General features: G+C 35.7%; 1 long non-coding RNA gene across 1 annotated transcript; it reads right to left on the reverse strand.

Moving 5' to 3' along the window:
* Positions 1–1,080: 1,080 nt before the first annotated feature.
* Positions 1,081–14,592, reverse strand: LOC145673791 (uncharacterized). Its single transcript, XR_014128815.1, has 4 exons — positions 14,472–14,592; positions 4,879–5,001; positions 4,391–4,529; positions 1,081–1,148 (listed from the first exon to the last, which is right to left on the reverse strand). It is a non-coding gene; the product is annotated as an uncharacterized LOC145673791 (long non-coding RNA).

A 14,592-nucleotide genomic window follows, 5' to 3' on the forward strand; every position in this document is an offset into this window, starting at 1 on the left:
CCGATTATCACCTGTTCCATTCCTTGGACAATCACCTTAGAGGACGCCAGTTCAAATCCCTAGTAGAGATGCAAAATGCACTTGATACCTCCTTTGTTTTACGGCTCATTAGGTTCTATTACGATGGAATCCATGACCTTCCAGAACGTAGGCAGAGGGTGTTGATGCTGATGGGGATTATTTTTGATCGTCCAGGTACGTCTTAGGTGACATATCGATGTTCGAAGGTGGTGGGTGAAAAAGCTTCAGAACTTTCTTGATTATCTTTATAGGCAGGAATAAAAACCTAATTTTCGATAATAAACTACTTATTATTTACAATTATCTAAATGCAGTTTAACAAGTTTATACAGTACAGAGAATGATGTATGTCATCTCAGATTTGTACCGCTAATATGGAATTTATATCTTAGCTCTTAATTTAGAACATACCCAGATATTTTCTAATAATTATAAACCTCTTTTTCTCAATTTTAATGATTATTCATAAAAAGAAATATTTGGCTAGTTATAAACCTACATGTAAAACGAATACAAAGTACGACACACCATGCACGTATTGTAACAAACGGGCAATAAATTCAACAAGTTGTTCAAATGAAGCCATTATAAAAGAAGGGAAAATAACTGGTATTGCAAGAGTTCCGACAATTTTTTTTTTTTTTTTAAATAAATACGTGTTTTGATTTCTACTGAGCAAATGGCAGGCTTACATTACACTTGACAAGTTTCATGTGAGCCTGAATAAGCGCTGACAATACGTGGAAACTTTTCAAAAACTTCCATAACTACTGATTTAAGCAAATATGAAGTGCTTTGTCTATCATATATGTTAAGTAAATTTAAATTTACCAATTAGTATATTTTGTTTCAAAAATTGAATTTTTATCATGTTCTCAATTTCGTGAATGTTCTATTTGGTCGCACTTGAGTACTCGTTCACTCTTCCAGCTTGTGTAAGTCCGTTGATTTCAATGAACAACACCAAGATATCAAAAAGGATGCTCACAACTGATCAAAAGCACCACAGATTGATATCCAACTGACTCCATTCTCTCTTCCAGGCTTGTGCACATCATACATAACAATAAATTTCTTCATTCTCTGCTCCTTACAAGGAATGTGACAATTTGTGTACTGCAACTCGCCTACAAAAAAAGTTTTGGAAACAATGAAAACCATTTCTAAAATATCGAGAAACTAACATTCTAGTATGCAACAATATCACAAGAAAAAATAAGGCAAAACAAATAGTTATCACTCAACGATTATACAGCAATTATATTAAGAATAATTAATACTTATATAGTATGTGTCTTGGGAATCACAGTGGTATTATTATATTCCTAGTGTAATTTCGGGAACCAATTCTGTTTCCTTCGACTTCTAGACAGCAAAAGACAGCTTCGGCTTCAGAAATATTTTCACACTTTATTTAACTCACGTATTCTGTTTAATGTTGTTTAAATAAAAGAATTAGTTTTTTATTTATTTTTTTTTTTTCACGTTAGCACGAAACAGAGTTTAGTAAATCATTTGCAGTTTTAATTTTCTGTTCTGCATGCGTCTTCCAATTACACTCAGAGAAAAAGTCTTTTACTTGCCTGTTACACGAGAATTTGTATTCGAAGTACAGAGAAGCAGTAACTCACTATAATTTGTGGATGTGTTTGAGAAATACCCTTGTTAAGTTATAAAGGCAGAAGTTCAATTAAAGTATATTTTAATGGGTTAAAAAGTACCTTCTTTTTAACACAGTGTTCGAATCCAACTTCGATTCAGTATTAGAAGATTGTGAAGACTCTGCATTAGATGAAGAGAAATATTGGAGCTGCATACGTTTAGAAAATTGTGTTAACCCTTCTTTAATCTTCTTGTAGAATATTAATATTCTAAGTTCTATTATAGTTATTATTTGGAAATCAGATGTTCCTTTCGTATTATTACAATTATAAAATTATGAGTTAAACATTCTAAGTTAGTTGCAGAGCCTTTGATAACAGCGCTTCCAATATACTACGTGTTTTGTCAACCTGTCAGAAGCCAACTTTCGTTAACTGTACAGTAGTTTAATTGATTTTTCCCTCGAAAGCTCTCCGTTAAAACTTTTAATTACTCCCTCCTTAGTCCTTTAATTGTTAGTAATGTACATCTTGCATAAACGGCTAGTTTTAAGCATGGTGAACCTAATACTTCAATTTACCTATTTTTAAAAATAAACCTCGAAAATAGTTAAATATTAATTGGGAGTTTGATGCAATAAGGGCGTAAGTCTGAAATATGCATTTGGAGAAAACGATGTTGAAAATTTAAGTGGAGTTTTATTCTTACATAAAACAATGTAATATGCAGCATTTTATTCCGATATCGAGTTGAAATTTTGACAGGAGGCTTAACAAGCATGATAAAAACCACTCATGCATTTGATGCAAAAAGGGAGTAACCTTTTAAGCGTAGGGCTTACGCCCTTATTACATCAAACTCCTCAATTCTACTACGATACTTCCTAAGTATGTAACAATGAAGTAAATAAATAAATGAAAGAAAATCTGTGACAAATAATCGGGTAAAAATAAAATAAATCTATTATGTTTAGTTTTCTTTAGTGCCTGAATTGTAAAAATACATTGTGAACTACCTTAAGACGAAAGAAATGGGCTTGTTCTGTAGTGCATATAAGAACGGACAATGTATTTCCTCATTCCATTCACTACTCGGAACGTGGAACACAGATATAGTCCAATGATCTTCCCTGAACACATTCCTCATTAATTCAAGTTCAAGCATACGGCTCGAAGCCTGTTAAAAGGTAATGCACGATTAACTGAATTTCATAGACCAAACCACTAACACTAGATATTGGACCCTCAATTAACGTGGAACTGTAAACTATTAGTTCAGTGTAGATAATAAATACATAAAATAAAATAGAATTATTACTGAAAATACGCCAATAAAAAAAAAAAAAAAGTTTATTCAGTGCGCAAGAAACAAATAAAATCCAAAGAAAACGAACTTCTACAATCTCACAATTTTGAATGCAGGGATGAAAACAGCTCTCAGGTACAATGTGAGATCAAAAATACGATTTTTTCCCCTTTTAAGCAGCAACTGCTGACGCTACACTCATTTGATGTAATTTGTTCGATAGTTGATCCGTTGAGACAGCCAGCGTCAAGATGAAACACGTTCTGACTTGTCAGTCCGCGTCCAGAGCCGCTAGAGGGAGGTCGTGTTTACCGTGTCTTTCGCGCATCATGGATTTCGAACAACGCGGAATATTAAGTTCTGTTTCAAGTTGCAGATAAGTGCCAAGAAACTCACGAAATATTGAATTGGTGTATGCTGATAATGCTGTAACTCTGAAGACTGTTTACAAGTGGTATGAACGATTTAAAAGCGGAAATGAATCGGTAGAGGATAAGCAATCTTCGGGACGTCGATTAACCACAAAAAAGAAAACGTGCATAAAGTGCAAAATTTGTTCGTTCAAATAGGCGAATAACTATTTAAGAGCTTACCGAAAAACTTAGCATCTCACAATTTTAGCATTTTAACCGCCGATTTGCCAATGAGAAGAGTGGGTGCGAAATTCATTCTCCGACTTTTGACTGACGAACAAGAGTTTTTGACCGATAAAAATATTGGTGTTTGTCCACATCCACAGTACTCTCCGGATATAATACCATGCTAGTTCTGCCTCTTCCCCAAAATTAAAAGTGTGCTTAAAGGAAAAAGTTTTGACACCATTCCTGACATCAAGAGGGTTACGACAGAGCAGCTGAACGCCCTTCCAAAAGCCTTCCAGGAATGCTTCCAGTCTTGGATTCAACGTTGCGATAAGTGCATTGCTAGCCAAGGTCAGTACTTTGAAGGAGATTAAATCAAATTCCATGTAAGCTTATTACTTTGTTTCTAATATGGTGAAATTATTCACCGTATCTTTTGACCACGTCTCGTATATTTCGAAAAATACGGAAATACTTAAATTTTAAAATATGAAAATAAAATTTTTGACACCTTATTCATTAGAAGTATGAAACTTTGAATACAAGGGAACCTTAAAAAAGAAGATATTAAAAATATGTATTTGAACAGCACTATTAAGATAAATATTCATGGGTTTTCATTTTGTTACTATGTTTGTTATATTCAAAGTAAATTTATATATAATATTGGCCTTGAAATGTTAATTTGCTGATCGAATGTAAACACACTTCATTTCTTCATTCAGGTATATGTCTTTATGTACAGTATGACAAAATACAATCACCTTCACGTACAAATTCTACATTACTGCTCTGAGCTTACATCAACCTCTCTATACTCGTATTTAGGCCTTGCATTCTACTCTTACTTAAGCAAGATGCAATTATTGTTGCAAACTTACGGTGAGTCACACGTTAAGCATCATCCATTGAATTCTTCGATTACTGTATTTGGGGAAACTGGAAGTTACACATCCTATTCATCTTAGCGATGACACGTACTTAACTTACTACGGTATCCAGGCATAACTGCTAGACACCCTGTAACCGAAAAACAATTATATATATATATATATATATATATATATATATATATATATATATATATATATACAAATAAATAACAAAGAAATAAACAGATAAATATGCTATTCTAAGTGCTAGCATAAGGATCTTTTCCCCCTGCAACTCGTACGCAGAATAGTGTTCCCACATTTAGAAGACCACAGCAAACGTGTCACATACTCAAGATGGCCATGGTTAAAATCATGATTTATGGTAGCAGGTTAAAGTAATTTTGAATTTGATCGACTCTGTTTATTTATTAATTAATAGAATAATCTGCAAGTAGGTATCTAATATTTACCCTAGTAATTATTAAGATACATACCAGTTTTCAGAATTCAAGTTTTCTCACCATTTTTCTCGGCCTTTTCAGTTTCTCTACGTTCACAATATATTCCACTTCCCGCTTTTACGTTAAGGAAAATTTGAGTATTCCGTCATTCACATCCTGTAAACCAGCGAATGTAGAGGAGAAATGGTTGTTAATTAAATTTAAAAAAGAACTTGGGATACAGGAAAAAGTTAACTGTATATTGAACTTCAAAAGTACTAATAGTATTACATAAATATCTTCCATTGCTATGCAAATTGAATAATACATAGCCAGACAGAAATAACTAACAGTTAGATGTAAAAAATGTATTCTGAAAATTGTTTACTTTAATGTTGTTCTTTACTGCTAGATATTTAAACTAATCGCAAATAATCTCTGTCAATCTATATACTGTTAATTATATATAGCTGAAAAGCTTTTCACCATTTTCTCTTTTTCTGTTAGGTCCCTTGAAAAGTATAAAACCGGATTTATACTGTATACCAAAAGGTACAACTATTCTACGAAAACCATCTAGCAGTTTTCGAGGTTTACATAACCCTTAGTATTTCCCAGATGATTTTGAGATCTGTGCGTTAACACAGGGGAATCCAGAGGGGATCAATTTTTTTTAAAAAAAGTAAAAAAAAAAAAAAACGATTACTCTCAAAATTTCCCGCTTCAGAGACATGATAGGGAAATGTGAATGTTACCCTTTCAAAAGCTGTTCTGTTCTAAAGAGAGTGATGTATGTACCATGATCCTAGGATAAATAGGGATGATGCTGTAGCTGCTTGACTGAAAGTCTATAATTTACCTTTAAAAAGAGCCATAATTTAAAAGGGTTAAGAAACATTGTTTGGGATTGATATAGGTTAACGATTGGGGATAATTCAAAATTCAACCCCAATACTTCCACTTAAATAGCATAATTAGCATTTAATAGTAATTCCTAATGTTTTTTCTTCAGTTCGCGACTTGTATTATACGAGGAGACGGATTTGATTTAAATGAAACAAATCGATTTAAATAAAAAAATAAAAAAAAAATGATTTTTTTTTTCCACCTGCACAGAAACTTTAAATAGTGTTCAATCACATATCTGCCTTTTCACTGTCCAGGGTTTGAAAAAACCCGGGTATTTTTGAAAAAGCCCAACCCACCTGGGCCCATATGGGTTTTTTCGGGTATTTTCGGGTTTAATTGGGTTTTTTCAAAATATTTCAATGTCTTTGGGGTAAAAGTGTTCAAATTTGATTTATATTTCAAGATTGTCATTGTCGCAACTTGGAGCAATATTCTGTTCACTACTGTTTTGAAAAAAAAAATGGCCCCGACATTTCAAAATTTTACATTGAATCGCCCAAAAAATCGACACGGCAAATTTAGAACGTCTTGCTTCTATCCTTAAAATTTAAACTAAAATTCCGAAAATTGCACCCTGTAGCGTGGATACCCTCTAGTTGAAAAATGGCAGCCATTTTGAAATTTTACGTTTGATGGCCATCAAAAAATATATATACAGCTAATTTAGTGTGTCTCGTGCTTCTACTCTGAAAATTTCTATTCAAAAGATCCAAAATTGCGCCTTGTAGTGTGGATACCCGCTATTTTGAAAAAAGAATTGCCGCCATTTTGAAATTTTACGTTAGTATGCCGCCAAAATCTATACAGGAAATTTAATGTGTCTCGTGCTTGTACCCCGAAAATTTAAGACCGAAAGTTGTACCCTGTAATGTGTGTGTCGTACAGGGAGACAAACGAACAAGTGTAGATCAAGTCATCCCAGGAGCCTTAGTAACGTTCGCCAAATATGAATACCAAATATATTAATTTAAAACCAAGATATTCATGGCAAATATTTTACAGCGTAAAATAAATGGTTTGATTTTGAAGTTCACTTCCAATACTTTGCGCATTCAATTACGGGAATTTCCCTAGCACTAGCACGGCGGTTCTTTCCTTAAAATTAATTTAAAACAATTAACAAAGAGATAATTGACATTTTATAAAGTAAGTGTTTCAAACTGCCTTAAATTAAATTAAATATCTTTCAGCTTAAAATAAATAGTTTCATTGTTGAAGTATTCACTTCCGATGTTTTGTGCATTCAATTTCGGGAATTTCCCGAGCACTTCTTTCACTACGTGTTTTCCCCGAAAATGTAGCTTTCTTTACTGTACATCGACACTGCCACTAGTACGGAATTTTGAATTCAGCACTTGAAATAGTAGAGTTACATACAGGGTCGTATCCAGAAGCAGTAGGACTGATTTTTCCCCCGCGCGCGGAGCAATTTAGGGGGGGCTGCAAGACCGGATGTTATGGAGGGGAGCCTTGGGAACAGGTGTCGACCGGCGGCAGTCGCCTGCGTGCGTTAGTTGAGTGTGGGCCACTGTGTTAGTGACCTCCTGTTGTGATACCTGTCAGTTGCGATGGAGCGAAATTTGGAGCAGCGGTACGCCATCAAGTTTTGCTTCAAACTGTCAAAATCAGCGACCGAAACCAAGGACATGCTTACGCAGGCCTAAAAGGAAGATACCGTGAGCCGCACAATCACCCCGTAAAAAGAAGGCCAGAATGTCGAAATCGATGTTGATTGCATTTTTTGACCGTCGTGGCATTGTTCATAAGGAGTTTGTACCTCCTAGACAGAGTGTAAATGCAAGATTTTACGTGGAAGTGCTCACACGGCTGCGAAATCGGATCACACGCGTGCGACCAGACCTGGTGGAGAAATGGAAACTCCACCATGACAACGCGCCGTGCTACGGCGTTTCCACGTTGCCTCCCACCCCCTTACAGCCCTGATGTGGCACCGCCGGACTTCTTCCTGTTCCCCCGTATCAAGAGGTAACTCAAGGGCCATCGTTTCGACTCGGTGGAAGCGGTCCAATTGGCGACGACGAGGACGCCGAATGTCATCCCGGAGGATGACTTCCAGAAGGCCTTCGCTACCAGAAGTGTGTGAATGCTCAAGCGGCCTATTTTGAAGAGTATTAAGTCGATGTACCAAAATGCTCATTAAAAAAAAAAAAAAACAGTCCTACTACTTCTGGATACGACCCTGTAGTCTTCGAGCATTAAGCTTCTTAAATCTGACAAGAATTTTTACGCTATTGCTGGTGTTGATTCTACGGAATGCTTATTTGAAGAGTAGCAACTAATGACGAAACTACACTACTGTTGTTGGAAAACAAAGTTTTACGTAAGAATACTTGTGTTACCATCAAATGTATGAAATAATACAAATATATTTACTGCTGGTACACGCACCTATGGCCTTAAACTCGTCAAATGTATGGAGGATAACGTCCCCCGACGTCACCGAGTCGGCGAGCACACTATTCACGGAAAGTATTTTCTAAAATAAAAATTGCATATTTTACTTCAAGTAGACTATAAACACAATCCATGCATTAATTTGTTCTATAATTATCTCAAGCTAAAGTAAGCTTTTTTTATCCGTTCAGTGCATTCAGAACTTTATATAGGTCTAACTTTGAATGTTGTTGTATACTTTAACATGAAAGCATCTAATTCGCCCAAGGAAAGTCCAAGATCTGATAAAAATCACTTTAAATGTGATCGCCTTAGTTGTACCAATAATATATTAACAAAAAGGTCAAAAACCCAGGTGGGTTTTAAAGTGGGTTTTTTCAGGTGGGTCCAGCCCGAAAAAACCCGCCGGGTTTTTTCGGGCTGGGCCCACTCGGGCAAACCCTGTCACTGTCCCGAAACAAATTCCATGGCAAGACATTCCAATAGAAAGGAAGGAAAATCGCTCAAACTCTATAGACTGAAACTCAACTTACTATGTGTGTGTGTGTGTGTGCATAAAATTAACTTCTAGTATTACTTCGAAGTTCCTAACTATATTTTAGACCTAGTTTTAACAGGAATCTTTATACAAGGGAATTTGCTTTAAAACCTAGTGAGAAATGCACAAGCCGAAGTGGCAAATAGGAGTGCAGCACAGAATTGGGGCGCCGCATGTCCAACTTGTATCACTGTCATTCACATTATACTACATCAATAAAAACAGTCGTTTCGAGTGTATATATTGTAAAATGAAAGGAAAACTTTGAGTTTTACGTCCCAAGATTATGCCGGCTAGGGTAAGCGAGACGGTGGTAATGAGAAATGGTGATATGAAGGAAGTGGGAGAACCACGAATAAGCCCACGCACACGGTGTTTGTTCACCACAAAGTTCACTTGGCGCGAGCTGGGATCGAACCAGAGACCCCCAGCACCAGGGGTGACCACTAAGCCATCGCAACTTCTGTATATTATATTGTGTACGATACCCCCTTTGAAGGACTATATGGTAAATATGATTTCATTATGTTATTTTTATCACTTTGATTGAACTTGAGGTATGTTGAAAAAAAAAGTGCAAGTACTTAATGTTATTCCAAAAGACCAAGACCAGTAAATAAACAAATAATAATAATAATAATAAATGCATACATGAGTACATTGCCTCTAACATGAGTTATAATGACGAAGCCGTAAAGCAAACTGTCTGGTCTTTACGATGTAATACTCCATAAGGAAACTATAATAAAATAGGTCTGCAATAGTACTGTGGTAAGGAAACGTGTGGTCATAAAAGTGTCTCAAAAAAATTGGCATGGGGTTCTGTACCACAAAAATGTTTTTCCCACTAATTTTGTTTATACAGTTCTTTTCATTGACGATGCACATGCTCCCTACAGAAGCACCACCGGACTCCAGCTTCGGTTAGAGATACTACTTGCATACTAGTGGTCATCTGGCACAGGACGGTTAGTAGTCTTTTGCTTGACAGTCTTTATAGCATATGTCATAACGAGGAGCATGAGTTAAGCCTTCCAAAAATCAATCTGTACACAGGAATGAAACTCGTCCCGCAAGAAATGTTTGAAGGTCGTAAGAGTATATTTAATCATAAAAGAATGAAATACATTGCAACATAAGGTATGATCTCAGATTCTTAACCTGCATGATTGTTGTTATATTAAGTTCCAAATCAAGCAGTCTTCATTTGTGAAGTAATTTAAGGTGCTGATTGAGAATAATAAACCATTTCCCTTTCAATTTTTTTGCCTTAAATGATTCCCTAAGATTCTAGGTCCTTATTAATCTGGCACATGCCCAAATTATTGTGCATAGGTTGACAATAAGCATGCAAACTGATGTACCCAGGAAATAACTGCGTGCTATGCTATTGCCATGAAATTCACTCAAAGTGCCTTAGAAATCGTTTCTAAGGGTACGAGTAAAATATATATATACATACACACATCAACTTGTGTTAGGAGCAGTTAAAAGCGAGAATGCTATATAAGTGAATCAGGCCAAAAGCGTAGCAAGGGTGCCCGCGCCAAGGGAACAGGCGCGTTAGCAACAGAGGTGCGCATATTGACAACGACAGTGCATATAAACATAAAAGATTCCGTACATGGTGCAGAAATACTGCGCCGTAGGAAATTAGTAGGGTTAAGTGCTATATCGCGGGACCAATCTTAGGAAATTTGCCGGGTCTGTTGGAGAATTTATTTAAGTTTGTGAGGAAGAATGAATGAAAGTCAGGTAACGGGAGTAGAAAAAGCTAAGAAAATGGTTGAGTTTGTAAGTTCTAAGCGGCAGTGTATGTGGAGGTGGAGGTGGACTATTTCGCGGAGACAATGCCGCGAAAGGAGCGTGTATGTTAAGGCTGTCAAATATCATGTGTGAGTTATATAGAACTATTGAAAAATAACGAGAGACAGTTGTTGAAATTTTACGAAAGACACGGTATGTAAAACAGGCGAACAGTGTGTGGTAAATGGAAAATGAATTGAAAATACAGAAAAGAAAATGAAAATATTATTTTCAGCATGGGAAAATGGTACCGTACGTGGGATTCATTTTCTTCTTGAAATTGCAAAAGTGTACAAGCCTGTTTTGAAGGTAAGCGACTTCTAACTCAAAGGCAATGTACATCTGCACAGTGTACAGAAGCTATATTTTATCTTTACAAGTGAAACGTTACTAGTATGAAATCATGACAAGTCAGGGTTTGCCCAAGCGGCCTAGCCCGAAAAAACCCGTTTTTTTTCGTATTGAACCCATCTAAAAAACCCACGTGGCTTATTGTTAGTATATCATTAGTACAACTAAGGTGATCACATTGAAAATGATTTTTTCCCCCAGATTTTGGACTTTTCTTGGGCGAATTAGATGCTTTCACGTTAAGGCACACATTAACATTCAACATAAGACCTTCATAAATCTCTGAATGCAGTGAAAAAAAAAAAAAAAAAAAAAAAAAAACTTAGTTTGGGATAATTGTGGAGCAAATTAATGTATGGATTATGCTTATAGCCTGTTTGAAGTAAAATAGAAAATACTTTCCGTGAATAGTGTGCTTCCCAACTTGGCGACATCGAGGTTTTACGGATTTAAGGGCATAGGTGCAATGATGTAAATACGCTAGTTGTTGCTCGGGGCAAGAACTCGACTTAGCAGCCCCCAAATATTTACCCAATTAGGCACCCGGGGAACAAGCCCAATTAGCCACGTTTGTTCCCCTAGTTACGTCACTGCATAGGTGCCGGTACTACCAGGAAATATGTAAATACATTAGTAAAACTATCAGAATGACTTCTTACCTTTGATGGTAAATACAAGTAATTATAGACATACAAGTAATCATTATTCTTCAGTAAAATTTGGTTTTCCAACAGCAGCAGTTTAGTTCAGTTCATTTGTTGCTACTCTTCAAATATGCATTCTGTAGAATCAACACCAGCAATAGTATAAAAATTCTTGTCAAATTTAAGACGCTTAATACTTGGAGCTCTGACGACTACGTAACGCTAACTATTTCAAGTGCTGAATTCATACTTCCATACTAGTGGAAGATTGAATGTACAGTAAAGAAAGCTACATCCTCGGAAAAATTCCGTTGTGAAAGAAGCGCTCGGGAAATTCCCATAAACGAACGCACAAAGCATCTGAAGTGAATACTTCAACAATAAAACTATTTATTTTACGCTGGAAGATATATAATTTGATTTAAAACATTTAGATAACTTTACAAAATATGAATTATACCTTTGTTTTTTAAAATTAGTCTTCGGGAAAGAACTGTCTTGCAACAAGTGCTCGGGAAATCCCCGTAATTGAACGCACAAAGTATCGGAAGTCAACTTCAACAATACAATCATTTATTTTACGCTGGGAAATATTTATTTCATATTCGACATTTTAAAACATGAAAGATATCTTAGTTTTAATTCAATATATTTGGCATTCACATTTGGCCACTGAGGCTCCTTCTCGACACGATCTACATGTCTCCACGTGTGTGATATCTGCCTGTATCTCACACTACAGGGTACAACTTTCGGTCTTCTAAGTTTAAATTTTCAGGCTACAAGGCACGAGATACGCTAAATTTCCTGTTTAGATTTTGGAGGCATACCAACGTAAAATTTCAAAACGGCGGCCATTATTATTATTTTTTTTTTTTTCAAAATAACGGGCATCCACGCTACAAAGCTTAATTTTCGGTCTTTTAAGTTGAAATTTTCAGAGTAGAAGCACGAGACACTCTAAATTAGCTGTATAGATTTTCTCGGTGATCCGATGAAAAATTTCAAAATGACGGCCATTTTTCAAAACACAGTAATTAAAAAAATTGTTGCAAGTTGTGACATTGACTATCTTAAAACGTAAGTCACATTTTAACACGTTTGCCGCAAACGCATTGAAATATTTCGAAAAAAAAAAACAAACGAAAAAACCCATATGGGTCGGGTTTTTCAGAAAAACCTGGGCTTTTATCCTATAACTACATTCCTCTTTACATGCACAGACTCATTTTAATCTATAATTACGGCATTTATTCCGAAGTTTGGCGTTCGCTTTCGCCACGTTTTTCCGCTATCTCCTTTCCACACTTTCTGCAATTTGTTATTAGGTTCATTAATCCGTGCTCTTCACAAACTTTTAAAAAATTTTGCTCGTTATTAACGTATTGCTTCACAAATGTTAAAACTGTTAGTTCATTGCCGTTGTACATTCGCCATGTTGATAACATAAATGCTCGTTTCTTTCCCACAATGCAACTGTTCGGTTACCTTGCGCCAAGTAGTTCCCTCCGCTCGCCGTATAGTCCCATGTTTATAACAGCTTACATATAACAAATAAACAGATTTTTCGACACTCTTATATATTATCAAGCACACAAACGATCTAATTATCCATATCTTTCCTGTAAATTTTAAAAATTTTCCTGGAAACGGACGCCCAACTTTGGAACTTAACCCATAATTACAATTTCTATGACGGACTATTCTTAATCAGTACCTATATTGTCCGTAACGTATGATAGTAACCCTATTCTAAAGTTAACACAAACTAGACAGGTTTCAAACGTACCACAAGTCGATGCCACGAAATATAAACAAATTGCTTCCCATGAAGGTTAAAAAAATAAAGCTTACGTTTAGCAGAAGGGGTCCAGCTCTTTTCCTTAAAAAAAAAAAAGGTAATAGTATACATGAGAACGCCGTGATCTGCGTTTCTTCTGTGTTCTATTACCACTTCTACATGAAATACAATAAATTTTTGTACGTAGTGCAATATTAAGAAGTATCCATGTGCACAAGACATGCGATATGCGTTAAATTCTCCCCCCCCCACACACACACGCACACATAGTCATAGATAAAGTACAAGGGCACTACACATGCAGATATAAAGTACAGGTACGTTCTTTTTTATTTTCGTATCAGTTGATAAGTAAATCAAAGTCGCTTTGTTACCCCCTTGGTAAGTTCGTAGATACTCAATGAATAATCCCTAAAAGTATGAGCGTCCAGCTCCTTCGGGAACTGACGCGGCTTTATGTATACTATATCCAAAAAAAACTTACAATTTTGGTGATTTCTGTGTACATTAACTTAGTTTAGATTAGTTTATGTTATATTATATTAGTTTAGGGATCCAGCATAATTTTCCAAAAAAAGTAATAGAAATTCGCTTATTTCTGCTAGTAGATTACGGTAATTCTTTAGTAATTGGGGGGCCAACACTAAAGAAGACAGAAGAGAATGTGCCCTGCGGGTGTCTAACACGCCTTCACTCGCTGACGCTCGCTCGGCAATACTGTCTGAATTAAATGTTGTTAATCTAAGCCAAACCAATGTGAATAGAATATCGCAAAAAAGTCGGTAAAAACCTATCCCCCCCCCCCCAAGGCTAAACACTACCCTAGATTAGTTTAGGTTAGCTTATAATAGATTTGGTTACATTACGTCTAAATACTTGCATCATTCATTTCTCCTGTAAATTTTGTTTTTTACATGCTTCTGGACTTCTCCTCAACATACTCCAAAAATAATCGGAATTTATATTCTGCACCTAATCTCGTTGTTAATCTAAGCCATCTCGTTGTTATCAGTATATCACATAACATACCATAATATGTTTAAGAAAATTACTACTTTACAACTACATTCAAGAAAATATTGTTCTGTTATTAAATAACATACCGGTAGTTTAAAAAAAAAAAAAAAAAAAAAAAAAAAAAAAAAACTACTACTAAGCGGAACTTTGAATTTTACTTGCTTACCATGAAATTCAACCGACTCATTCTCAAACGCGTCGTCAGTTTCTTTCGTGCGCTAATTTAGATTTCCACACATAGCAGACGGTCACTATTTAATTTCCTTACCCAATAAGAAAGCATGTTA

The sequence above is a fragment of the Thermobia domestica genome, chromosome 17, assembly GCF_964235325.1.
Source record: "Thermobia domestica chromosome 17, izTheDome1.hap1.1, whole genome shotgun sequence".
Classification (NCBI taxonomy): domain Eukaryota; kingdom Metazoa; phylum Arthropoda; class Insecta; order Zygentoma; family Lepismatidae; genus Thermobia; species Thermobia domestica.